The sequence below is a fragment of the Lissotriton vulgaris genome, chromosome 9, assembly GCF_964263255.1.
Source record: "Lissotriton vulgaris chromosome 9, aLisVul1.2, whole genome shotgun sequence".
In the NCBI taxonomy this organism is placed as follows: Eukaryota; Metazoa; Chordata; class Amphibia; order Caudata; family Salamandridae; genus Lissotriton; species Lissotriton vulgaris.
This window is the reverse complement of record NC_141697.1, coordinates 331,708,832-331,735,594: the sequence shown is the minus strand read 5'-3', so window position 1 is coordinate 331,735,594 and position 26,763 is coordinate 331,708,832. Positions and strand designations below refer to the sequence as shown.

The window sequence follows — 26,763 nt, the reverse complement described above, 5'->3', positions numbered from 1 at the left end:
CCAATCAGGTAGAGACTATATGTATAATGTCACTACTGACTGCGAACAGTCCTTTTTTCGCTGGCGAGCAGCTCAGATAGTCAACAAAGAGAGGAACAATTGAAAGAACAATACAAACAGCCAAAATCCAGGAACAAAACTGTTGACCAACGTCCAGCCAGAATAGACGAACTGAAGGCATCACCGTGGAAGAAGTCCAACCGGAAGGAGAGGAGACATGAAGCGGTGAAGAACACTCTTGAAGACTAGCAGGTTCATCATGACGATGCAGGAGGCAACGCTGGAGTCGCTGTAGGGAGGGAGAACACAGATTAGAACTGTTGAGGCGGGATAATACTCGCCTCTGTGTCTTTAATAAAATTAAGACTTTCCGTTATAAATTAATAGGAAAATCTACATTTTATGGCAAGACCGGAGGCTCATATTATGCTTGTTCAAAGCATATCAACAACCAAAGAAACAGCAGAGACAACGGGTTTTCAATAGAACATACAAAAAACATTATCATTAGACCAATCTGCAGATCTCAGAATGTCCTATAATCGGGAGCCCGCCCAAAAAGCTTTGGAGGCCATGGTTTCCCTGGTGGAATGGGCCCCAAAGACAGAGACATCAATGCCAGCAAGGGGCATGACCCACCGGGCCAGAGTAGCGGAGTAAACAGGGAGATGAGGTTTGTGGAAGGAAATGAGGAGTTGAGTTTGAGAGGACGTTCTGAGATCAGAGGTTCAATGATCATAAACCTTGAGGCGTTGACCTACACACAGTTTAGGATGGGGAGGAAAATAAGGGTAAAATACAGAATTCACATTTGTTTTTGTACATTTGTGAACTTGAAACAGAAAACCAGTTGGAGAAAACTGGCGAGAGGAAATGTCTAAAGCCTTGACATCTGAAACACGTTTGATGGAAATAGGACAAAGCAACATTGTAAGTTTTGCAGAGAGCATTTTGAGAGAAAGAGCGGAGTTGTCAGGGCAATCAGAAAATAATTTAAGTACCAAATTAACATCCCATTAAGAAGAATACTTAGCCAATGGTGGTTTGGAAAACCGTACTCCTCGTAGAAGACGGCAAAAGAGCGGGTACACTCCAATCAGTGTGCCGTCAATAGGACAGTGATTGAGAGAAATGGCTGATCTGTACAAATTGACCGCCTTGTAGGACTTACCTGAACTAGCTGCGGAAGCCAAGAAGTTTACCACGAAATTTAGAGGGGCTGAAAAGGGATCGATATGTTTTTCCATACACCAGCTAGACCATAAAGACCATGCTGACTTGTAGGCTTTGGAGGTGCCAGGGGCCCAGGCTTTACTGATAAAGAGTGAAGCTTCTTGTGAAATGAGCAGGCCAGAATGGGCAGACTGGAGATCTTCCACGCGGACAGGAGCAAGGAGTTGCCCAGAATGAGATTGTGAGGAAGGCCTGATGGGTTCAAGAATAGATCGTTGAAGACCGGAAGAATAACCAGAAAGTCCACTGTCATCTCCAGAAGAGACAGAAACCAAATTTGTGATTGACAAAAAGGAACTACTATGATCAGGGAGGTCGATTGGCGGCGAACCTGAGAAAGAACCCTGTTGATCATGATAAAGGGAGGAAAAGCCTAATTGAGGTGCAGAGACCAGTCCCGAAGAAACGTGTCCGTCGCCAGAGCCAGAGGGTCTGGACGCCAACTGCAGAAACAAGGCAATTGGGCGTTGAAGCGAGTCGCAAAGAGATCAATGTGAAAAGGGCCCCACTTTCGAGAGAGGGATTGGAAAACGGATGGAAGAAGCTTCCAATAGCTGGAGTCTCATAGGTAGCGAGAATGCCAATCCGCAATGGAATTGAGATCTCCAGGAAGACATTCTGCTGTGAGATAAAGTGTTTGAAAGGCAATATTCCCAAAGACTCTTTGCGAGTTCTGCTAAAAGTTTGGACCTGGTGCCACCTAGATGGTTTATGTAACTGACCGCAGAAACATTGTCCATCCGAAGAAGAATGAAGCAGCGTACCTTGTTCTTTGTAAGGCTTTGGATTGCAAAGGAGCCTGCCAGCATCTCAACAATTGATGTGCAATTTCGACTCCTCGCGAGACCATGTACCGCCAGTCGATACTGGACCACAATGGGCGCCCCAGCCCAATAGGCTTGCATCGGATTCTAATACAAGATCTGGGGCCGAAGCGAAGATAGTTCGCCCGTTCCAGGCATCTAAATGGTCTATCCACCACTGGAGCTCGACCCGAGACTCTCGATCTAAAGTGATGACCTCAGAGGCCCTGGCGAAGATGCCGATTCTTTAGACGTTGAAGAGCACGGTAATGAAGAGGTCCTGGGAAGATAGCCTGAATGGAGGCGGAGAGAAGGCCTACGATCCGCGCGAGCGACCTGAGAGAAATCAGAGAGGATCGAAGAACCTGAAGGATTTCCGACTTCATGGACGAGACCTTTGATTGAGGGAGTCGAAGGGAAGATGTGGATGAGTCAACGAGAAAGCACAGAAACTCGATACTTTGAGAGGGAATGAGCATAGACTTTTCGAAGTTGAGAAGGAAAGCTCGATCCAGGAGAAGAGATTGGGTTGTATTCAGATCTGACAAGAGACTCTGTCTGTCGGAGTTAATGAGTTGAATGTCGTCCAGGTAAATAATCAGGCTGATCCCGAGGGATCGAAGATAAGCTACAACTGGTTTCAGGATTTTTGTAAAGCACCATGGTACTGACGAAAGGCTGAAAGGAAGAGAACAGAAACGGTAGGTGACACCTGACCATTGGAACTGAAGAAATTTGGTGTGAGAAGCGTGAATGGGAATAGTAAGATAAGCCTCATGTAGGTCTAACCTGACCATCCAGTCGTTTGGATGAAGAGTGTCTCTCAAATGAATGATAGTTTCCATTTTGAAGTGGCGATACACCACAAACGGATTGAACCACTTTAGGTTTGTAACCGGGTGCATTTTTTTTGTTTTTCTTTTGGACCAGAAAAATGGAATTGAGAAACCCCGACGGATCGAAGAGGGCGATAAGAATGGCCTGTTTTAGGAGAAGGTTTTGAATCTCTACAGAGATGAGTTGGGACATGTCTGCCGAAAAAAGTGGAGGAGAAGGAAAAATAGATTGGAAAGGAGGCGCGTAAAACTCTCTAAGATAACCTTGGACCGAGTTTAGAACCCACGGATCTGCTGTATGAGTGCGCCATTTTTTGAGAAAAAGTTTCAAACGTCCCCCCACTGGGGGATAGCCTACCTTGTTGCTTGTTGTTGTGGCGGAAATTTTTCTGTCCACGACCTCTGTATCCACGACCTTGTTGTGGGTAGAATTGTGGTTTGTACTCCTAGTAGCCAGAATTGAAAGAGCCTCTGGAGCCTTGATTTGAATAGGAGCGGCCGGGAGAGTGACTCCTGCCTCTGCCAGTCCTCCCAAAAACCCGAAGGGAAAAGACGTTTTTAATAGATTGTTGGGCCTTGTCCAAAGATGCGAAAGTAGTGACAAATTTGCTGAGGTGCTTTACTAAATAATCTCCGAACAGAAGACCGTCTGCTTTGATGCAGGGATCCAGAGTAGGCAGATTAGCAAGCTTAGGATCAAGCTTGATCAGCAGCCCTTTACGACGTTCGCGGGTAATAGCCACGTTGGCATTGCCTAAAAGACAGAAGTCTCGCTGGACCCACAAAGAAATGTCCTCCTCGTTTAAATCCTGGCCTTCTAGGCGAGCAGATTCTGCTAAATCAAAAATGCGAGCTAAAGGACCCACCACATCCAAAAGCTTGTCCTGGCATGTGGACCAAGCTTTATCTACTCCTTTGCGTGGGTCTTTGCCAAATTTCGAGAAAAAGGTAAGAAGAGGTTGGTCGATGGAAGGAACCATTGTGATGTTTGAGGGTAAGGAAGGTTTGGGACATTCGGATTTTAATTTGGAGCGGGCTGACTTGTCGAGGGTCAGACGACGTCTGGCTGAAATATACTCTCCCCCGTGTGAAGCAGGGAACCACTCCGTAGAGTTGGGATGACAAATAGTAAAAGGATCGAACATGGGAACTCCATCAGCATCTAATACTGGTGAGAAAACAAAGGAGTCAGCTTTGTGTTTCTTAGCAGGAGGCGAAGAGGGGTCCTGGACGTCAAAGACGTCAAACAAATCGTCTTCTGCGTCACCCATGTCATGGTCTGTGTCCAGGATTGTGGAAATCACCAATTTTTCAGGTACCTCAGCATGTTTGGACTTACGATTTTCTTTAACCCTCAGCAGAGGATAATAAACCCTCCTTAGGAGGAGGCCTGGGAGGAGCCAAGTACTCATTCTGGTGCGAGGAAGCCTTGCGAATCAAGCGTGACGCATTTTTGGAGGCACTGGATGGTACAGAGGGTACCAATTTTCTTTTTCTGCTTTCCACCGCAGAATGGACCAAGGCTTTGAACAACAAACTGAGCATAGAATTTTCCATACCTTTGGAAAAGCGCTTCATTGATGCTTCAAAAGCATTTCCCACAGAAGTATTAATAAAAGTATTCAAGTCACTTTTAAAGGTTTCGCCTTCTTCTTTATGTAATTCAGCCTCTTAGGAACTCTCAAGTTCCATATTGAGACAGAGCTGAAAGAATATCCAAGTAGAGAAAGGGTTAACAAAAGGAGCAAGGAGGAGCCGGAGGCTGGACTAAGGGTGGAGTCAGCACACAACAGACCCACAACAGCCAGAAACAGTTACAGTCCCAAACATAGCCGGTGAAGTGAAGACACCGGTGAAATGGAGGAAAAAAACCTGAATATCCTGAACAGCCCGCTCGTGACGTGGTAGAAACCAGGAAGGCTTTCGCGAGGGCGAGGTGACTTGAAATGCGGGGAAAACCGGCAGAAACACAGTTGTGCAACGTGTTAACCCGAAGGTTAGAACACGCGAGCGAGGGAAACAGAAACTAGGAAGCTCAAAGGAGGCGCGGTAGTGCAGAAGGCGCCTCGCAACGCGGTAGACTGAAGATGCCCCGCGTGCGAGGCCCGACAACAGCTGAGCAATTAAAAAACAAGGGGCAAGTTTAGCGATAACGCGGTAATACAATATAAAGCATAAATTCATAATACAGTACCAAAAACTTAAGAAAATATGTAAACTAATGCATAAACAGCAGAGCAACAAAGATGAGGCACTTATCTGACTGCGAGCAGCAAGAAAAGAGGACTGTTCGCAGTCAGTGGTGATGTTATACAGGTCTCTACCCGATTGCTTATCTGGTTTTGTTTTATTGCGTTCCCATTGGCCAGTTGTTTGCTGGGCCCTCTGGGAACTGTAGTCTTAGTGCTTATCTTGGCTGCTATTTGATTAAACGCAAGATTAGAAAGCATAATATGAGCCTCCGGTCTTGCCATAAAATGTGTCTTTAAATCAGACACACTGTTGCATGAAAACACATTTTAAATATTAGCACATCATCTATTCCCCACCAAATACACACATTTCTCAAAACGTTTACAGACATATCTGCAGTCTCGGGCAAACAATAAATACTGAACAATAAACTGAGGATGACCTGAAATGCTCCAAGTCTTTCTAATGAGTACTAAAATAATGAATAGAGCATGCAATTTAAAAATACATAATGAATAATATGTAATATAGTCCTAATGTTGCTGTATAGGGGTTCAGGTCACATTTATAAACCTCACAGCCTTTGGTCTCATGGTTTAGGAGAGTCACTAGAACCCATTGATGACAATATAGGCCCATATAATACAATTATTCATTGTGTATTTTATATATAACTGCACAAAATACAGTGGTATAAAACCTATATTGCGCAGCAAACTGTTTGCATGCACTTTTTAAGAGGACCATTAGGAGGATGGTATCAGAATGCGGTGCATACATTCCAGCTGAAGGTCTCCTTTCAGCGGTAAAAAGCTGCTGGTCTCTAGGTGTCAGGGTCTGTCATATAATTCTTAATGTAAGGTTCTGTGGAATAGGGGTCATAATTCTTCCCTGTATCGGAATCCGATGGTCACTTCCCAGTGAAATGTCCTGTGACTCTGACAGGGGAATACGTTCTCTTAAGGGTCTGTCACATACCTGAAGACAAACGTTGGGTCTGATCAAGTTTTGGATTACTGCATATACTACAGCCATCTGCTTCACCGAGATCAAAGGTTTGAAACCAGGTGGATATAAAAAAAAAAGGGTAGCAATGGGTACCATTGGTTATCTAGCTCCATAAATCCAGTTGGGTGAATGTGTGCTTTACACATAAGCATGTTATTTTATTAAGCCAACTAGGCATTGTATTTTATTAAGATAATATAAGCCTGTTCCTGGAAACACCCTTACGGCTGGCTCTCAACACTCACCAATCCTATGGTGCAATAGGATTGTGGGCCAAGTTGCCGCCATTGAAAGGCTTTGAGGGCACTCCAGTACACCATCGAAACCCCTTAAGAATATGTATGAAAACTCCTTTGTGTGCCCACCTGACCCCATTATGAGTAATCAAGATTGGGTGGTGGTGATCAACGATTTACGGTCGCACTTCACAAATAAGGGTAAGTAAAGAACCAAACAGGAAGGAACGTGTGAGCTATACAGGGATTAGTTACACTAAACCACCAACCTAGTGTTGAAAAGTATCAGGAAAATCCCAATACTTAATACATAATAGTTTATCCCAAAGCACCACCAAATTCCACAGTCTTGGTCTGTCAAAACAACAGGTCCAAGTGGTAGTTGACACACACAGAAGACAAGTTGGAACTATGCAAAAAATAATCAAAGTCCGAGCACAAGAAAGTCCTTTGTCTGGGGTAGCAAATGCTTTTCATTTTCAAAGATGAACAATCTAGATAGGGGTCCACAGATGAGCAAGATCAAAGATGAATATAACTGACACATGTTTCGTCGTATGATGACTTTTCAAAGAAGCTCAAAATATTAATGGACTTCCACTAAATTTCCTAGAAATCACTGGATACACCTCAGAGCCCTGAGGACAAAAGTTAGTTGGTGGTCCCTAGTCCATGAAACCTGTAACAACTAATTCAGCACACACCGTTATAAGGCAGCCTCACGCCCAATGTCATGAGCGTGTTTGAAAAGAAAGTGGACTAGATAAACCAAATATAAAAGTCCAAAACCGCGGCATAGTTGTGAATGCTTGTATACAGATCTACCCGGAAATCATTCACACAGCATTCGGGGCATTACACAGGGAGTACCATACATTTGCTAGGGTGGCGCTTGCTTGTTTTGATAATGTGCAGACCTGCCTCAAGATAATGTAATTCCTGTTATAATGAAACAAAGCTGTACTGTATCAAAGTATTTTTTTAAAGTTATTTTCATAAACACTTTATGTTGTATTTTGAGGACAATGCAAAAACAGCACCGTCATGCTCCTTACAGTTCAAGTACACAAGGTAAAGAAAAACACAACTTCTCCTTCCTAGTTTTCTACACATCAAATAGACTGTACTAAAGTATTTAAGTATTTATGTACCCATTCATACCTCTGAAGGTGCTGCTAATTGCCAAAGAGTATGTTAAGTTGCAGGAAACTGAAGTTTCCCACATCCATGCGTGTAGTCCTATATTTTAATGGGCTAAACAGGACTTCAAATCCCAGAATGCAAACGGAAACCTGAATTGGATTACAAACTAATGCGTGGACCTGGGTCTCTTGAGAGCTTCTTGGCATCACATATGAGGCAGAAGACCAACTGCTTCAGGCGTTGCTAAGCAACCAGGGGATAAACTGAAATGAGGCTTCAAGGAGCGTAGCAAGAAAGGTCACCCCCTGGAGGCGCTGTTGAGGTGCAAGACGTCATGCTATGCGAGTACACCCGGGATAGAGGGAGGTATTAAGAAGCCGGAATCCAGGTACTTTGTGTAAAGTGCATGGGCGTCCGCAGAAATTTTTCCAGGGGGGGCAAAATGTGAACGTCATTACCATCCTCCGACATGATGTGGGCCAGGTGGGGGACAAGAAAAACTTGGGCGTAGGAGGAGCCATGGGGTGCGGGAAGCAGGCCGCATATGATCTCATACACCATAGGGTTATTGTGCCACAGCCATCTCTTTCTTTTGTGGCCCTTGGTAGATATCATTCACACCTTCTAGCAGTTGGCAAAGAAAAAAGCAGAGCTCAGCCAGTTTGACACATGTTCTGTGAGCACCAGGTTCATGCAATAATCCAATCTACTTTTGCGTGAAGAAACTGTACTGCTGCTGCCAGTGTGACACATGTTCTGTGAGCGCCATCGAAGCTTGAGATAGATTTTCCAGTACACACACAATGGGCACAGGTCTTGACTAGGTTGGACGAGGTTGAGGTCGAGATCTTCCACTAGGCCAACAGCCTGATGACCTCCCCTCCCCAGCCTTTATGTGCTGTACCCGGCCCTGGGGGTTAGGGAACAAAGACAGCCAAAAGACTACTGAGGCCCACTGTGGCCCGAGATAAGTCGGGAAGCAGAAGAAGTAGCAGGGGTAAGGTGGTTAAGGCTTATGAACCCAAGGCAGAGTTCAACCGCCTGCATCACATCGTTGCCACTATACTTCGCACCTCACCCCCCTTCATACGCTCCAAAACGGGTGTCCCGGAAAGTTTTGCAAAACAAAGAGGTAATAGAGGGGCTACCAAGGACATGAGGATGGGTGCTATTCAACAGGGGGCCACTAGGCGCATAGACCAGAGGGGAGGCCATGAACTGTGGGTACCAGTGTATCCCTCACCAGGGAGTCAGCCCTCTACACAACTCCCCAGCTCCACCCCAACCCCGAAGAAGTACCCCATTCTTAAGTAAGATTCCACCGAAAGGAACCAAACAATGCAACAGAGCAGCAGCAACAACCCCACCTACAAGTGGAAAGGTGATCGTCACAATTTCAAATGGAGAAGTGCAAAAGAAAGACAAAAAAGATTTTCTTTTTTTAAAAGAGTACACACAAATAACAAAAATGGAACATGAGATCGGGAAGGATTACAACAGACCCCCGGGCAGAAGAACCTTAATCAGAAACGCGTAGCAAAAGACCAAAAACCAGGAAACAAACCACTACAAACGAGGCAAACCAGAGAAGAAATGCAAGAGCCACTCAAAGCAGCCCGCCCAGTTTTCACTGTTTGGGAAACTGAACACAAGTTCGAAGTTCAGCTTTTTAAAAGACCCAGGAGCAGCTATTTACACCATGCCAGGAAACGTGGCAGGGCTGGTAACACCCCTGGCCCCTCAGAAATTAAATCACCTTCTAATGTGTCAAGGCCTAGCAGTGAAAACATCCAACAAGCCATTTTACTGTGACATATTAATTAATTATTAATACTGTGACAATATAAATATTCAGTTGTCGAACAATGCTGCACTTAGGAAAAATACAACATTCATAACTCGCAAGTATGTTGTGAAATACACCTGCCAATTAAAGTAAATGCTTCCCTTCATCCTTGCCTCTACAGACAGGATTTTATTTCTTAAGAAACAATGACACAGTAAGAGTAAGAGGCAGTTCTTGGAGTCACTGTTTTCAGTGAGAAGCTAGACAGAAACAGAAAAAAAGAGAGGTTATGACTTACTTCAACTTCAAGCTGTGGGAGCAGGCAAGCCCGGGCCTTCAATCTCTGTGATCTTGCCGGTCAGGCTCAGCAGCAGTTTGCCCGAATTCCCGACCCTCCAATTCCCGACCCTCTCCTAATATTGAGGGTGTCACGGCACGGCCCTAGAAACAAACACCACTGTGGGGGCTGTGTGACGTTTCCCGCGGCCGCGATTCTTTGCAGCGTAGGATAGGTGGCGCAGCACTCCGTCATGATGGCATGATGGGATTTGGTGCTGCTGCCTGCTGGCCTAAAATTACATACAATGAAGAGGCCTGCTCACAAAATTAAAAGATCCGATCATCCATCCATTCTAACAATGGAAATAAAAATGGGAAATGCCACTCAACAATTACATTTGAAAACACAGCACCAGACATGGCGGGCTGGGTGCCCCGTTAAGCTAACGGCCCTTCTAGTTCTTTCTAGAACCTCATTCTCCTGACATTCCACCGCGCGCCAGCAAAGCTGCACACTGCATTTACGACAGAACATCTCAGCAGGAGGCTGGGTCCTGAACCCTTTGTTAAGCATACATGACAGACCCATGCCACTCTCCGAGATTTCCAGACCTACCATGAGATTATAGCGGTGTGGTGAGGCTGATTTCAACGAGGTACATGCTTTGGGTATTTACAGGCATGCTCTGAGATGATAAACGACCTGCACCGCCACCGAGGCGGGTACAGTCATGAAGCCCAGGGTGGGGAGTGCTTTGGCTGTTTCCCATGTCCTTCAGCTAGGCACATCCGGAGCCGGTGTACAAGGAAATTCCTCATGAGCTGGCATGCAGATTTAAGAAGCTGAAATCAGCTTCTAGAGGAGGAAAACATCACGGAGATGGGAGCGTTCGGGGTCAAGAATGTAATCTAATACAGATTTCTATAGTTCAAAGTTTTAACGTTGTGGGGTGTTAATTTTATGTAGCATACAGAAGACAAACTGGAGATTTTATTTACAGAAATGTGACCTAAAGGCTAGAGCTGCCGACCTCAGGTTTGGTGGTTCGAATCCCGACCTCAAACTGGGTAAACAGGTTTGAATCCCGACCTCAGGCTGGGTGATCGTGTTCCAAATCAGACTTCAGACTGGGTAACCATGTTCGCAATCCGACCTAAGACTGGGTAACCATGTTCGAATCCCGACCTCAGGCTGGGTAACCATGTTCGGATCCCGACCTCAGACTGGGTAACAAAGTTCAAAACCTGACATCAGACTGGGTAGCCAGGTTCGATTCCCGTCCTCAGACTAGGTAACCAGGTTCGAATCCCGACCTCAGACTGGGTAACCAGGTTCGAATCCTGATCTCAGACTGGGTGACCATGTTCGCATCCCGACCTCAGACTGGGTAACCAGGTTCGAATCCCAACCTCAGACTGGGTGACCATGTTTGCATCCCGTCCGCAGACTAGGTTACCATGTTTGAATCCTAACTTCAGACTAGGTAACCGTGTTCCAAATAAAACCTCAGTCTGGGTAACAAAGATCGAATTCCGACCGCAGACTGGGTGACCATGCTCGCATCCCGACCGAAGACTGGGTAACCATGTTCGAATCTCGACTTCAGACTAGGTAACTGTGTTCCAAATCAGACCACAGACTGGGCAACAAAGTTCGAATACCCACCTCAGGCTGGGTAACCATGTTCTGAATCCGACCTCAGATTGGGTAACAAAGTTCATATCCTGACCTTAGACTGATAACCAAGATAGAATCAGACTTCAGACTGAGTAACCAGGTTCGAATCCTGACCTCAGACTCGGTAACCATGTCAGGGGCGGCCTTAGGCATGTGCAAGCTGTGCACCTGCACAGGGCCACCAAACCCCAGGGGCCACCACGCCAATATATATCCTTAATATAATAATCCTCTGAGGATGGATACATATTTGCGTGGTGACCCCTGGCAGGGATTTGGCGGCCTCCGGCTCTGTTCCACTTCCAAACACCCTGACCCCCCCCCCCCCCCTTCAATGGCCTCCATGCCTGCGTTCCTCCGGGGGGTCACTACCTACGCTCCGGGGGCCCCCTACCTACGATTCCTGCCCAGGGCCACCATGAGCCTAGAGCCGCCCCTGACCATGTTCGAATACCGACCTCAGACTGGGTAACCAGGTTCGAATCCCAACCTCAGACTGGGTAACCAGGTTCAAATTCCGACCTCAGAATGGGTAACCAGGTTCGAATCCTAACCTCAGACTGGGTAACCAGGTTTGAATCTCGACCTCATACTGGGTGACCATGTTCACATCCCAACCTCAGACTGGGTAACCAGGTTCAAATCCCGACCTCAGTATCGTTAACCAAGTTCGAATCCCAACCTCAGACTGGGTATCCAGGTTCGAATCTCGACCTCAGACTCGGTAACCATGTTTGAATCCCGACCTCAGACTGGGTGACCATGTTTGCACCCTGACCGCAGACTAGGTAACCATGTTTGAATCCCAATTTCCGACTAGGTCCAAATCAGACCTCAGACTGGGTAACAAAGTTTGAATCCCGATGTCAGACTAGATAACCAAGTTAGAATCCCGACCTCAGATTAAGTAACCAGGTTTGTATCCCGACCTCAGACTGAGCAACAATGTTCGAATAACGACCTCAGACTGGGTAACCAGGTTCGAATACCTACCTCAGACTGGGTAACCATGTTCGAATCTTGACCTCAGACTAGGTAACCATGTTCAAAATCTGACCTCTAACTGGGTAACAAAGTTCAAATCTCGACCTCAGACTGGATAACCATGTTTAAATCCGGACCTCAGGCTGGATAACCATGCTCCAAATCCGACCTCAGACTGGGTAACAAAGTTTGAAACCTGACCTCAGACTAGGTAATCAGGTTCGAACCCCAAACTCAAAATGGGTACAGGTTCGAATACCGACCTCAGGCTGGGTAACCATGTTCCAAATTCGACCTCAGACTGGGTAACAAAGTTTAAAACCTGACATCAGACTGGGTAGCCAGGTTCAAATTCCGTCCTCAGACTAGGTAACCAGGTTTGAATCCCGACCTCAGACTGGGTAACCAGGTTCGAATCCCAACCTCAGACTGGGTGACCATGTTTGCATCCCGTCCGCAGACTAGGTTACCATGTTTGAATCCCGACTTCAGACTAGGTAACCGTGTTCCAAATAAGACCTCAGACTGGGTAACAAAGTTCGAATTCTAACCTCAGACTGAGTGACCATGTTTGCATCCCGACCGAAGACTAGGTAACCATGTTTGTATCCATTTCTGTGATTTATTATACATGTGGTTATGGTCTGTACATAAGGGCTGTGAGTACCTTCTCTACTATTTAGTAGACGCCCTCTTTACCAATTCTATGGCAAGTTAGGGACTTCCCCATATTTCTTCTGTGTTCCAAATCAGACCACAGACTGGGTAACAAAGTTCGAATACCGACCTCAGGCTGGGTAACCGTGTTCTGAATTCGACCTCAGATTGGGTAACAAAGTTCAAATCCTGACCTTAGACTGGATAACCAGGTTAGAATCCAGACTTCAGACTGAGTAACCAGGTTCGAATCCCGACCTCAGACTGGGTAACCATGTTCGAATACCGACCTCAGACTGGGTAACCAGGTTCGAATCCCAACCTCAGACTGGGTTACCAGGTTTGAATTCCGACCTCAGAATGGGTAACCAGGTTCGAATCCTAACCTAAGACTGGGTAACCAGGTTTGAATCTCGACTTCATACTGGGTGACCATGTTCACATCCCGACCTCAGACTGGGTAACCAGGTTCAAATCCGACCTCAGGCTTGTTAACCAAGTTTCAATCCCAACTTCAGACTGGCTATCCAGGTTCGAATCTCGACCTCAGACTCGGTAACCATGTTCGAATCCCGACCTCAGGCTGGGTGACCATGTTTGCACCCTGACCGCAGACTAGGTAACCATGTTTGAATCCCAATTTCAGACTAGGTAACCGTGTTCCAAATCAGATCTCAGACTGGGTAACAAAGTTTGAATCCCGATGTCATACTAGATAACCAGGTTAGAATCCCGACCTCAGATTAAGTAACCAGGTTCGAATCCCGACCTCAGACTGAGTAACCAGGTTCAAATCCGACCTCAGGCTCGTTAACAAAGTTTTAATCCCAACTTCAGACTGGCTATCCAGGTTCGAATCTCGACCTCAGACTCAGTAACCATGTTCGAATCCCGACCTCAGACTGGGTGACCATGTTTGCACCCTGACCGCAGACTAGGTAACCATGTTTGAATCCCAATTTCAGACTAGGTAACCATGTTCCAAATCCGATCTTAGACTGGGTAACAAAGTTTGAATCCCGATGTCAGACTAGATAACCAGGTTAGAATCCCGACCTCAGATTAAGTAAGCAGGTTCGAATCCCGACCTCAGACTGAGTAACTATGGTCGAATACTGACCTCAGACTGGGTAACCAGGTTCGAATACCGACCTCAGACTGGGTAACCATGTTCGAATCTCGACCTCAGACTAGGTAACCATGTTCAAAATCTGACCTCAGACTGGGTAACAAAGTTCAAATCTCGACCTCAGACTAGATAACCATGTTTAAATCCGGACCTCAAGCTGGATAACCATGCTTCCAATCCGACCTCAGACTGGGTAACAAAGTTCGAAACCTGACCTCAGACTAGGTAATCAGGTTCGAACCCCGAACTCAAAATGGGTACAGGTTCGAATCCCGACCTCAGAATGGGTAACCAGGTTCAAATTTTGACCTCAGACTGGGTAAGCAGATTCGAATATCTATCTCAGACTGGGTAACCAGGTTCTAATCTTGACCTCAGACTAGCTAATCATGTTCCAAATCCAACCTCAGACTGGGTAACAAAGTTCGAATCCCGACTTCCGGCTGGGTAACCATGCTCCAAATCCGAACTCAGACTGGGTAACAGAGCTCGAATCCTGACCTTAGATCGGGTAACGAGGTTCTAATCCTGACCTCACACTGGGTAACCAGGTTTGAATCCCGGCCTCATCTCAACATTCTGACCAAGGGCCAGATGTAGGTGGGCGTTTGAGGCCATTTACCGAGCAGTAACGGCCGATTTTGGCCGTTACCGATCGGTAAATGGGTGGCAGGTATGTTGGGGGCATTATTTCACCGAATCGGTAAAATTACCGATTCAGTAATTTTACCGATTCGGTAAAATAAAAATTCGGTAATTTTACCGATTCTGAGGCACCCAGATGTAGGTGGGACTCTTCAGAGTCCCAGAGGCCTTACCGAATCGGTATTTTACCATCAAATCCAATTTGATTGTAAAATACCGATTACGGTGTGCATGCACATGTGTGCATGCACACCTATGCCATGTGACAGGCAGACATGCCCTTAGGGCATGTATGCCTGCCACATGGCACCGAGCCTGTTTTGGGGGTGCCAGAGGGTGTCAAAGTGACACCCCCTGCACCCTTGTGAAAATCGGTATTTACCGATTCGGTAAATACCGAATCGCTAATGCCCATTCATTCCTATGGGCTTCAAAGCCCATAGGAATGAATGGGCATTACCGATTCGGTATTTACCGAATCGGTAAATACCGAATTCTTCTGAATCGGTATTCCAGCACATCTGGAATACCTACATATCCACCCCTTAGATTTACCGATTTTTAATTACCGAATCGTTAAAATTCGGTAATTAAAAATCGGTAAATATATTTTACCTACATCTGGCCCCTAATCACTTAAGCTGCCCAGTGCCTAGAAAAAAAGATATAAATATAACTTGTGCGCTTGTAAAAGGTCTACTGCACTTGTACAGGGCGCTATTGTCCTTGAGCCAAGTTCATGCTATATAAAACCGTAAAATTAAAAATATTTAATCAAGTAACATGCTGGTGGCACAATATTTTTAAAAAGGCTGACAGGTGGAATGCACGAATTAATCTCAGCCACTGATAATAATTCTGGGTTGCATTCAAGTTCAAATCGAGCCCGGTTCTGCTCCAATAGAAGATATTCAACTGCCCCTGCCAGTTTTCTGCCTTGTGGGCCTCACCAATGAGGTACAGCTTGAGTCCAATGGCAAAGTGAGCACAGACAGCATATTATTTTAAAGCAAAAGCGTACTGTAGTTTTATAGTTGTGACATTGTTACATTATGTTATGTCGCACTGTGTTATGTTATGCAATACAATATAATAGCTGGTTGGTGAAAGAAATCTGATGGCTCACTACCCCTTTCAAGTTTAACTCTGAGCTCTCACTAAAACACAAGTCCCCTTTCTGGAACAAAAAAAAAGGTTGTGGCAGAGGCGGGTCGAAGATGGGGGCAGGAAGGCAGTAGTCAATGTGGGTTTTAGTGGCAGTCAGTGGCGTAGGAAGGGGGGTGCGGTGAGTGCTGTCCGTCCCGGGTGTCATCACTGAGGGGGGTGACAAAATGGCAAAGATATGTGTTTTCAACACATATTTTTGCCATTTTGTCAAGCCGGGGGTGACAAGTGTCATCAGTGAGGGGGGTGACAAAATGGCAAAATATATGTTTGAAACACATATTTTTGCCATTTTATCAGGCCGTGGGTGACAAGAAATGTTCTGCACCGGGTCCCTCCTGACCTTGCTACGCCAATGGTGGCGGTAGGGTGCTGCCCAGCCACGTCTGGCTAGTTACAAATCTCCTTGGCGGGGGGTTTGAGAACATGGGCACCACCATTCACAAGGCTTGATCACATGGGCGTGTGGCTGCATCTGCCAGTGCTAGGGGATGGCAAGGGAGCAGTGCAATGGTGAAGTCACTAGTACCAGGATGTGGCAGGGCAGGGCGAGGACCAACAGCCATTAACTGGAAACCAAAAGCAGCTTTGAAATTGAAAGAAGAGAAATACATTTCAACACCATATTTGTTGCTGAAAATTGTAATCATAATTGTATGCTTTCTACCCCTTACGAGGTGTCAAAGCGCTTTTTGATGAGTAGCAAGCTACTCTGGAACCCAAAAAGGATTAGTGGTGGATTAGTATAGGGAAATATGAGTTAATTTTAGCAGACATTCACACAAAACACACACAAAGCGCACAGCATGGGAAACCCTTCAACTATAACTACACTATACAAACACTCAGGCCAGGTATGGTCAGTAGACACCTCATCAGATGACTGGAGGTCATTTCACCAGCATGATTGTTCAGAATAATAATAGTGCTAGCTGAGAGTGGCTGAGAATGGTGCTAACCAGGGCTTTAAGTGGGACGAAAAAACTGGGGGTGGGGGGGTCTCTCGAAGGGGTGTGCCCGACGTAATTAAAGGCGTGGCTTAAAATACATAAACTGAAAATGTGTCCTAAGTGTAGTGTGACATCCGACTGATATTTTATTGCTTCTGTCACTGCATTCAGATATATAATACAACAAGTAACATTATACCTACACCAAGCCTAGACTATTGGCTTTGTCAGTGGTTGTTAGTTGCATAAGATAACTAAGTAACAACTATGGCTTTCTTGTATAGAATATTGTAAAATGCTTCTGTTCTAAAATGATGAGACTGAAAGAGTTACATCTAAAGCAGTGAAGGGTGGCACCGCTGTAAAGTTAAGATTTATTTTTTTCACCGAGGGTGAGGGCGAAAATGGAGAACCCGATAGGGACCCGTCTCAGCACCTGTTTTTTAGAACGGAGGGTGCTCAGCACCGGCAGGACCCGGACCACTTAAAGCCCTGGTGCTAACATTGTCTGCATTTAACATCTCTCTTCTCAGCCGCTTGTCCTTTGCATATATGTATATATAGCATATACATCTTGAATTCCTTGAACAGAAAGTTAATGGATTGCTCATAATGTTGCAATGAAACTGACACTGCTTCAAGGCGAGACAAGTAAGCCGCACTCTCACAGACCGATGCCCCAGTGGAGAAGCACCTCAGTGCGGCATTCAAAGCGTGCTGGTTTGTTCTGTTCAAGCGAGCAGATGGTTCTGACTAGGGATGCACTTGCTATTTGATGATTTGAGGTTCAAAGTCGTATAATTGGTGTGCACAGGCATGCTTGGCTGATCTATACTCAGTGTATTCCTATGTTTGGGTATCCACACGCTTTAATTAGGATCTACTATCACAATGTCTGTCTGCCACAGTTGACTTGCTGATCTGATGCCTTCTTTTCAATTCCCAAGGGCATAGCGGCGCAGCGGGAAGCAGCTTCACGCAGTTATTACACAGTACAAGGGCTAGGTCAGTGCTTAATTTGTGAAAAAAAAAATAACAATAAAAATAAGTGCCAGGGCTCTCGTCAGGGGACCACTGCAGCTTGCACCACGCATTGCCGCAACATGATGCCAATGTTAGTAACAGCACAACTCCTAACCATCACACTCCTACAAGTGTGACAATTCGGACTATTCCAAGCCCCCAAAGCTATAAGAATGGCTTTGGCTGCAGGTAAAAGTCATTTTTAATGTACACAGAAGTAATAATTGACAGTTGTTGTTATCTCAGATAGCACCACCTTGTGGCAGACTGCAACAAGAGCCAGTGGTGACAATTAACTGCTGGTGTCGAGCACCACCGGCTCAAATGAAAGCACTGCAAAACACGCAAGATGATGGACGGAATGATGCACAATGGCAAAACATTCAGCAGTTCGGGCTGGACTGTTCCCATGAGGCACAGGGTCAAGACTGATTTGCATATGGCCATGTCTGAACTGTGGTTGCTTGGTGAGCAAAATAATGATGGATTAAACCCAGATCTGTGACTAGGGGGTGAATGTTTTGCCATTGTGCAACATTACGTCCATCATTTTGTGTGTTTTGCTGTTCACCCTATGTGGGAAGGGTATGCCCAGACGTGGGTCCCGTGCTCACTACACCACTGGGGTCAAGCTATCCTGGCTGAAGATAGCCAGAAACCGGTCCTAGGATGCTTGATTCCGATCCAGGGAAGACATGGCTTGGCAGTTCGGGCTGTACTGTTCCCATGAGGCACAGGGTCAAGACTGATTTGCATATGGCCATGTCTGACCTGGGGTGGCTTGGTGAGAAAAATAACAATGGATTAAACCCAGATCTTTGACTGGGGTTGACTGTTTTGCCATTGTGCAACATTCCGTCCATCATCTTGTGTGTTTTGCAAATGAAAGCACTGGCTAGGCTAAAGCTTCCTATTATTTGCTTGATTAAACAAGGTCTACCAAAAAGCACATACCCTATCAAAAACATGTTTCTGTATTATGTTCTAAAAAATTGGCAAACAAAAGTAAAGAATCCTATATCGATTACATGGAGTCATCATGGGAGGGTGCGAGAAAATGGCACCACAGCATCATAATACTCCAAGTTGAACACAATACAAAGAAAGCTGGAAATGTGAATTGCAAGCTTACCAAGATACGGTAACATGGTTATGGCGTAATGTTAGAGTGACCTTGAGGATAGCTCGCCACTCCAAAGGTGTGTCATTTATCACATCCAGTGCTGAAAATAGGAATCATGCGCTCTTGAATTCAAAAACTACAGGTGGTGGGGAGAAATAAGTGACAGCAGCAAGGGGTTGAAGTCAGTGTCAGTCAGGCTGTGGTATATTTATTTATTTATTTGGTATTTTTATAACGAGGGACTAGCTACAAGAACAGCGAGGCGTATTGCAAAAAGAACCTAGTAACAATAAAATAACAATGAAAGAGGACATAACAGGCCAATTGAGGTAAGTGAGAAAGGAATACTAAAGGAATCATGGAGTGTAGAACTAGGGGGATTACATCTGGAAGGGTGGACTAGATCTGAGTGAGCACAGAAATCCTTCTGACTGAAGCGGGTAGAGGGAGGGAGAGGACTACTAAAGGAAAGTGTTTTGAACAGATAAGTCATGAGGTTTTTCGTGATGGACAGGAGTTTAGGGTTCAGTGTTGACGTCCCTGGGATAAGGTTCGAGAGTCTAGGGGCCAGGCAGGAGGAATCTTGATTTGCCGTTTTGTTATTCGTAGTTTGAGGGCTTTCAAGAAGATGGCTGTGTTTTCCTCTTGTCATCCTTTTGTCTCCTGTAGTATGAAATTTGTTTTTGAGGTAGGGAGAAAGACCCCTGTAAGTGTCCTCGTGGGTTATGCATGTGGGTAAAAAGTTAGCGCATTTGACAATCTTAATATAAACAACTGCTTCTTGAAATATAGAAACTTGAAATCAGCAGCGGCTCCTCCGCAAGGGTGAATGAGCGTCGCTGCACTGGCTCGGAGTTAGCAGCTGAAAAGGAAAACTATATTTTACAATTGCTTTATTTATTTATTCGCTGTTGGCTGAGACAGCGGGTGTAGGGATGGGTGGGGCCGGGCCAGGAGAGGGAGGAGAAATGAAGTGCTATGTGCACATCTAAGTGTGCATGTCTGTTTGGCTGGCTGTTTCAGGCCGGCCAAACAGACATTCGCATTTAGGTTTCTCCACCCAGCTGTACTCTACAGCCAGGTGGAGAAACAGCACAGACTCCCTGTGCCTGAGCAGAGCATCAAACCAGTCCGCTCAGGCCAATCCCGGCGCTGCTCTCATAGTATGAGAGCAGCGTCTGGATTGGATGGGGAGTATGTCCCAGGGACTGCCGGAAGAAGCAGAAGAATGAAAGAGCACTGGAGCACGAGGCGGCTGCAGGACTGTGTAAGCTTTTTAAAAAAACGTTATTTTTTTTAAATTCAACTCTTCCCTCCCCCCTGCTGCCACCGCCGCTGCTGCTCCGCCCTTCCATATTGGTAGCAGCTGCGACTCCTTGAAATGTATTGGACACAGGGATCCCCAGTGACCTGGAAGTGATTTAATCCTTTCCGGGTCACTGGGGAGCAGGAGTCAGGCCGGTTAGAACCAGCTTGACTATCAGGGGGTTTAAAAGGCCGGGGAGCGCGGGAGTCTGCCTATTTAACCCCGCGCTCCACAGTCTGCCGCTCAGCCTCTAGGAGGCTGTAATTATCTTTCCCCACCCATCAGCCCCTAATGCAGATATTTGTATTGTGTTATGAAGATTGTTTTCATATGTTTTCTTTCCCAATGTACATGGATGACAGGTGTGTTGTATTATTATTCTGTTCCTTAGAACTTTATCCCGTTTACAGGTCACCAATCGTATTTATTGCTATTCCTTGGTCAGGCGGTAAGGTCATGATTGGTGAGCAGTAAATTTAAGGTCCTTAGAGGGCGGCGCCATTCTTGAATGGGGTTGCCCAAGGGGAGGGACAAGTGGTCTCTCCTAGAACTCCAGGGGGATACAGCTGGCTGGCTGGATGGGTGCGGGGAGGGGGGAGACACGCTTTCTTTGGGCTGGATGGCCACCCCTCACGTGCACAATGACGACAGTAAACAGGGCCCCCTTTAAGGGAGTTAATGGAGCATATGGGGGTCACGGGGGGGGAGTACACTCACGGTACCCTCTGAGCATGTGCACTCCTCCTGGAGGGGGTGGTTAATTGATAAGGATCTGACACCAGTTAGCGACCTTGCAGTAGGCCCAAATAGGATATGCAGAAAAGTAATTAATATGTGATTATGATTCATAGGTTAGATTTAGATAGGAAATACCTTGTATTAGAAGTATGTTAAGGTTAGCCATCTAATATCTGTAAATATTAATTGTAATCAAATGTCATGCAACGTTTTCTGCATAAATATGTAAATATTGTTTATTTCAATTTTTATTTGATTTTATGTTTTAATAAATACGGCCGGTGGATGTACGACCCCGCCTCCAAAGAAATTCCTCTCATGTCAATTTTTAATAAATGTTGGTTAAAGTCAGAAGGGGGGGGGGGGTATTTCCGGTAGTCCCTGGCCATATAAAATGTTCTCCTCTAGTAGGAAATAGGGCAGAATGGAGAAAATCTGAAATGTCCTGCGCAGCAGCTCATTGGGAATCATCACAGAGACTTACTTACTTTGAGGCTTATTTACAAGCCCCTTGCGCTGCGGGTGCATCACTTATAATATGGGAAAAAGTGACGTACTGGCGGCGCAAGGGGCTTCTAAATAAGCCTGTTTGTGTTCATCTCCTCCTTTCCCGAGCCCTGTGCCGGGTGGCAGGATGAGGAGGGTTTGATGGAAGCAGTCATTCTTTGGTGTAGGAGGGCAAAAGATCGAGAATCAAGTATGGTCCTGCACTTATGCCTTGCAGTTTGTATAAAGCTCCTTGATACAGGTTCAGATTCACTGAGCTACATTACAAATATTTATTATAACTTCTGACCTGTGGATAACAAATGATCTCTGCAGCCAAAGCAGTAACCCACTGAGCTATCTGCAAGAAAAACAAACCAGTGACCTCCGTGTTATACCACGTGCCTTGTCTCATGTGTGTTACCTCAGCAAGTGCATTAACCACTAGTGTTACCTTACTGTTATTATAGTCTGGGAATTGCTGTTTATATAAAGGTTTCTGCAGTAGGTGCCTCGCCCGCAAGATATTTTAAAGTGCAGTTGGAGTGTGACCAATGAAATAAGCCAGAACACGTCTACTACCACGTGCCCTTTTTGCCAATTTCCTTGTGGTCGAGTTTTTCAACAAAAAAAATATGTACCTTGATGTCAGATTCTACTCCTCCCCTTACAACTACGCCCACTTTCTCCTGCCAACCAATGACGCCCATTTTCCATTTCCAGCACCTCAGGCATTGCACAAATTGAGCAAGCATAGGGTGTGATCCTGCCATCTATCATGGAATTTGGGGCGAAGCCCGGAGCTCTCTAAACGGTGCATTTTACAGAAGATTGTTTTAATCTGTAAAAATTCGGTTTGACAGCAACAATCCGCATAGCAGAACATTCTGCTTGTGCCTTTTAGGATTGGGACCCTATGCAAAACATTAGGTGCACAGATGTTTGCATCCCAGGACAAGCAGCGCCAGTTAATTCGACCAATCAGATCTTCTATAGCAGGAGAAATAATCTAGACTGTTTTAAATACCCTGCCAGGATATCATGCACATTACTTGCCCACTGTACACTAATAGTCCGTCAAACATTCTGTGCCAGAAAATAAAATACATTACCACTTAAAGTGAAGACATTATATTCCAGAATTCTGTTGGCTGACACTTGCCTGGGAACATAAAAAGTGAGCGGTGCTTCAATATTACCGGGCACTAGCCATAATACTTTGCCTAGGGGCTTTTTAAAATGTTCTGAGGTGCAGCTAATCGTGTGCTAACATGAGCTCGTGGCTCAGTGTCCAAGTGCATCTACACTAGTGTCCTGTATCACAGGCTAACATCCTAGCCTGTCCACTTATACTTCCATCTGGGGTCAGTTAAATGAGCCCCATTGTACTGGATGATAAACACATGTACGTATGTTCTTAGGGCAAAAAGGCGGCCTTAGCAACGAGTTTACCCTTTAGAAATTGGCAGGTTGTATCCTGCATCGGCCCACTGAGCCTGTTCTTCAAATATGCACTCTGTCAGTTCCCATAGTAAACGCCCAGCTGAACAATCCACCCCTGATAAGGAGCAACCAGGACTTTAAGTGGGCCGGGTCTGAGCACCAGCAGTTATTTTCAGGGGGCCTCGAAACGGGTCTCTATCGGGCTTTATTTTCGGGCCTCGCAAAGTTAGTCTGTTTTCTTTTTTCTGGGATAGCAGTGAGAGCATGCACATCGATGTGCGCATGCTCATTTTGCTCACTACTGAGTAGTTGAGGTCAAGGCATGAGGTCATGCCAGCTGAGCTACGTTGTAGGCGGAAGGGAAAACCTTTAAAGAGAGCCATTTTGTCCCAGGATTTCCCTTCTCTTTATTCAGTTAGTAACAGCCATTGACAAAGCCAATAGACCTGACTTGTAGGTATGATGTTACTTGTTGTTTCATATATCTAGATGCAATGACAGAGACAGCAAAATACACGTTGGGCGGCACACTATGCTAATTACAGATTTTTGGCTTACATGGTTTTAAGCAACACCCTTAATTACATCGCCCACGCCCCTCGAGAGACCCCCCATTTTTTTTATCCCACTTAAAGCCCTGGGGAAACCAAACTTGCCAGGGCCGAAGCAAGCTTTAGGAAACACGCCTTGAACCCAGGGTCCTAGCCACTCACTCTGGGAAGGTCTGACAGACAATGCAAAGGCTCACCAGCAATGAACTCCACCCCCACCAGCATCCATCCATGCATTGTGTCACAGGGGACTTAGGCCACACTCTGGAGAGTCAGAAGTACTAAAATAACAATAGAAAAAGGAGTAAAGAGGTAACAATTGCTTACTATGCAATGTTTACAGCTAATGGACAATTAATTCACCCTGCATCCAAAGCTATCTTCTTTGTCAAAGGAAGGATATGTTAAACTTGCAGTTGCCTGCGGCTCTGTAAATTATCTCTAGTAGTGCTACTTCAAAAGGGTATTTCTAGTGGCAACATTAACTTAATACTCGCTTATTAGGTCTGGCTTGAAATAACAGGAGCATGTCTCTTTCACTTCTTCTGACTGTTTTGTGTATTGTTTCACCTCCTCTGAAGTGCACGTTTTTCATTACATGAGGGTGTGTTTCACATCACATTAAATTATTTATAAAATGCATTCTTTACAGAAATCAGTAATTGCTTTCTTTCTTTTTTATTGAATCTGGCTTTTTAAATATTTTAATCTCTGGCTCAAAAAAAGCCAGACGTATTGCCTTTGGCAATGCTTGTTTATTTTGTGTTGGTGTGAGATCTTGTAGCGCCGCAAATAACAGGTGCTTCCATTACACACCTCCCAGATGCCATGTAGTCTATTTTAATTTCTGACGCCTTCAGCAGTCCTGGCTACTTAGAAAACAACAATGACTATGAAAGAGGCAGAAGATCCTGGATCATGGATAAATGGTCTCTCATACACGCTCCCGATGATATACGTATGATACCACAGTATGATAGGACTTTGATTGTGATTTATTATACACATATTGATGTGGGTACAGACCGTAATCAAAATCGATTATGGGTTTCCTCGTTAAAGGACGCTGTACCCTCACCCACCAACGTGGCATGCCTCATCACGGAGTACAGTCCTCTCCGTAATTTCCCCACATTCCTCGCAAGAATTGTGGATTACAGACTCATGTACTAACAACAAGACTGTGTTTTACTGTCACCGACCAATGGAGGAGATAGCTGCTGAACCTGGTGCTGAGTATTGGTTTAGCATTTCTTCCATGTTTTCCTTCTACCCACCTCACCACGCAAAACCATTCTACACTAGGAAGCGGGTAGTGGTAAGAATTGGGACTTCAGTCACGAACAAAGCCATGGGCCTTATCAGCTGAAACATGTTGCCCAAAAAAAAAACACATGGGATAATGCTTACCCATAGTGTAAGATACAGCTTTGTTTTACTAGAGGCAAAATACAATGACCAGACATTGTCTACCACTAGATCATTTTTGAGATACAGTTAAGGGTCCACCACGGTTTCTTGAAAATTCCTGAAAAGTGGATCAGGCTCGTTAGTGAAGGGTTGAGCCTCACACAAACCATCCGCGGTTGGAGATTTGAATTCCACAAGTTCCCTACTGGCAACTCCGGTTTAAAAGTCCACCCTGGATTAAAAAAATTATCCAAGGTGAGGAGAGGACCCAGTGATGAAGCATGTCACCATGACGTATGAGGGTTCAGCTCCCTAAAACAAGGGAACCCAGTTCTGGTCTGTACCAACACTATTATAGGAGTATTAATTCAGAATCTCTAGCCAATTGTTCTCTGGTGTTGTATGTTCAGTCAATAGATATGTCCATGTTTTGATTTCTAAATGAATTTTAGAGAGTTAAAAGCAAAACTAACAGCCTCAGATGTCAATGTGTGGCTGCTCAGATAACAAGACTTGCTGAAGGTTTAACCTATGACATTGGCCAACTTCCAACAATGCCTCAGTGGGGTTGGATTGTAAAACCCCACGGGAAGTGAAAATAATACCTGGACATCATTTAAGGGTCTCGAAGGGTCGCTGCTGTGAGCCAGGACTTGCCCTTTGAGACTCCCGGCACTGCCTTTGCGTTCCCTGGACTCAGAGGTGGCAGAATCAGTGCCTGGAACACAGGGGCAACTCGTTCCTAGAGGCGTTGGTTGGGGCTCCACTCCCCTGTTTCCTGATAATATTAGTGTAATACAAAATTGAGTACAATTGACTGGAACAGGCCCTCCCCTGGCAGCTGAGGTAAGTAAAAAAAATGCTTTAAATGTATGTTGTGTACAGGTTTGCGGTGAGTGCGTTTATGTGAGCAAGAGTGTTGGAATGTGTGTGTATGTGTAAACGTGTGTGCATGAGTGAGAATGAGTGAGCATCAGTTACAGGCAGCGGTAGAAGTGGGCGGGGACGGAAGGGCACGGCGTGCCCCTACTTCTAAAAATAATTTCAGCCCGTTCCCCTACTTCTTTCTTTGAAATAAGCATCCCGGGACAGAGAGAATAGTCCCACTAAAAACAATAACTTTTTTTTCAGCTTCCAGGGGATGCTCGCACTTCTCTGTTGAACTCCAGAGGCTGCAGCAGCCCCTCCCTGAGCTCACACAGACCGAGGGCGAGCCCATTGTCATTCTGATTGAGGCTGATTATCCCCTTTGGAATGACAATGCGCCCGCCCGCTGCCTGCCTTTAGCATATGCCAGTGAGATCTGCATGAGGTGTCTCTGGTATCTGGGTGCAGGCCATGGCTCGTTGTGCAACAAATATACGAGATGGGTCCGCAAATGTGTAGTCAAAACTTTAAAACAGGAGGAGGAGCTTAGCGCGTATCCAAGATGGTCGTGTGAGCTGTGAGCTCCCGAGACCCTCGCTGCCTCCACCGACTATCCTGGCATTAATCCTGTTTTAGACGACGGGTTCTTCTAGCCGCGACTCTCCTGATCTGGAAGACCCTTTTCAGAATTTGATTTGGACGCCGGATGCCTGCCTTGCTCCTTCCTGGAGCCTAGAGGCCTACATTGTGGCTAATCCCGGACCTTGGGCATTAGGAGCAACCCGAAGGTAGTTGAACAACAACGGCCTGTGGCATGAGACGGCTGCCCGGGTCCTACTTTCGGTTTCATTTCTCCTTGGCCGCGAGGATTGGAGATAGCTGTTTGAGCCTGCTGGCGACTGCAGCTCCCTGATTGTTCCCCATTGACGTCCTGTGTTTCAATACTTTGTGGAGTTTTCCTTCGAGGGAGCCCTTTACACCAGATCTCGAAAGCCCCAGCGGGGCGGGCAATTCACCATGGCGGCTAAGTCTGAGGGTGACAAACGGTCTCTCAAGACTGCGACTCGTGGTGGCGGGACCCAAGCTTCCATC

At 45.7% G+C, this 26,763-nt stretch overlaps 1 protein-coding gene across 6 annotated transcripts in view; it reads right to left on the bottom strand.

The window, feature by feature from the left end:
* The window catches only part of GPR68 (G protein-coupled receptor 68), a 257,032-nt gene that overhangs the window by 215,572 nt on the left and 14,697 nt on the right, over positions 1-26,763 (bottom strand). For 2 of the 6 annotated variants that reach the window (XM_086937649.1, XM_086937654.1), the window contains exon 2: positions 23,592-23,675. The exons of the other annotated variants lie outside the window; for them this stretch is intronic. The gene's annotated coding sequence lies outside the window, so the exon portion shown is untranslated. The remainder of the gene's footprint in view (positions 1-23,591; positions 23,676-26,763) is intronic. 6 annotated transcript variants of the gene reach the window in all.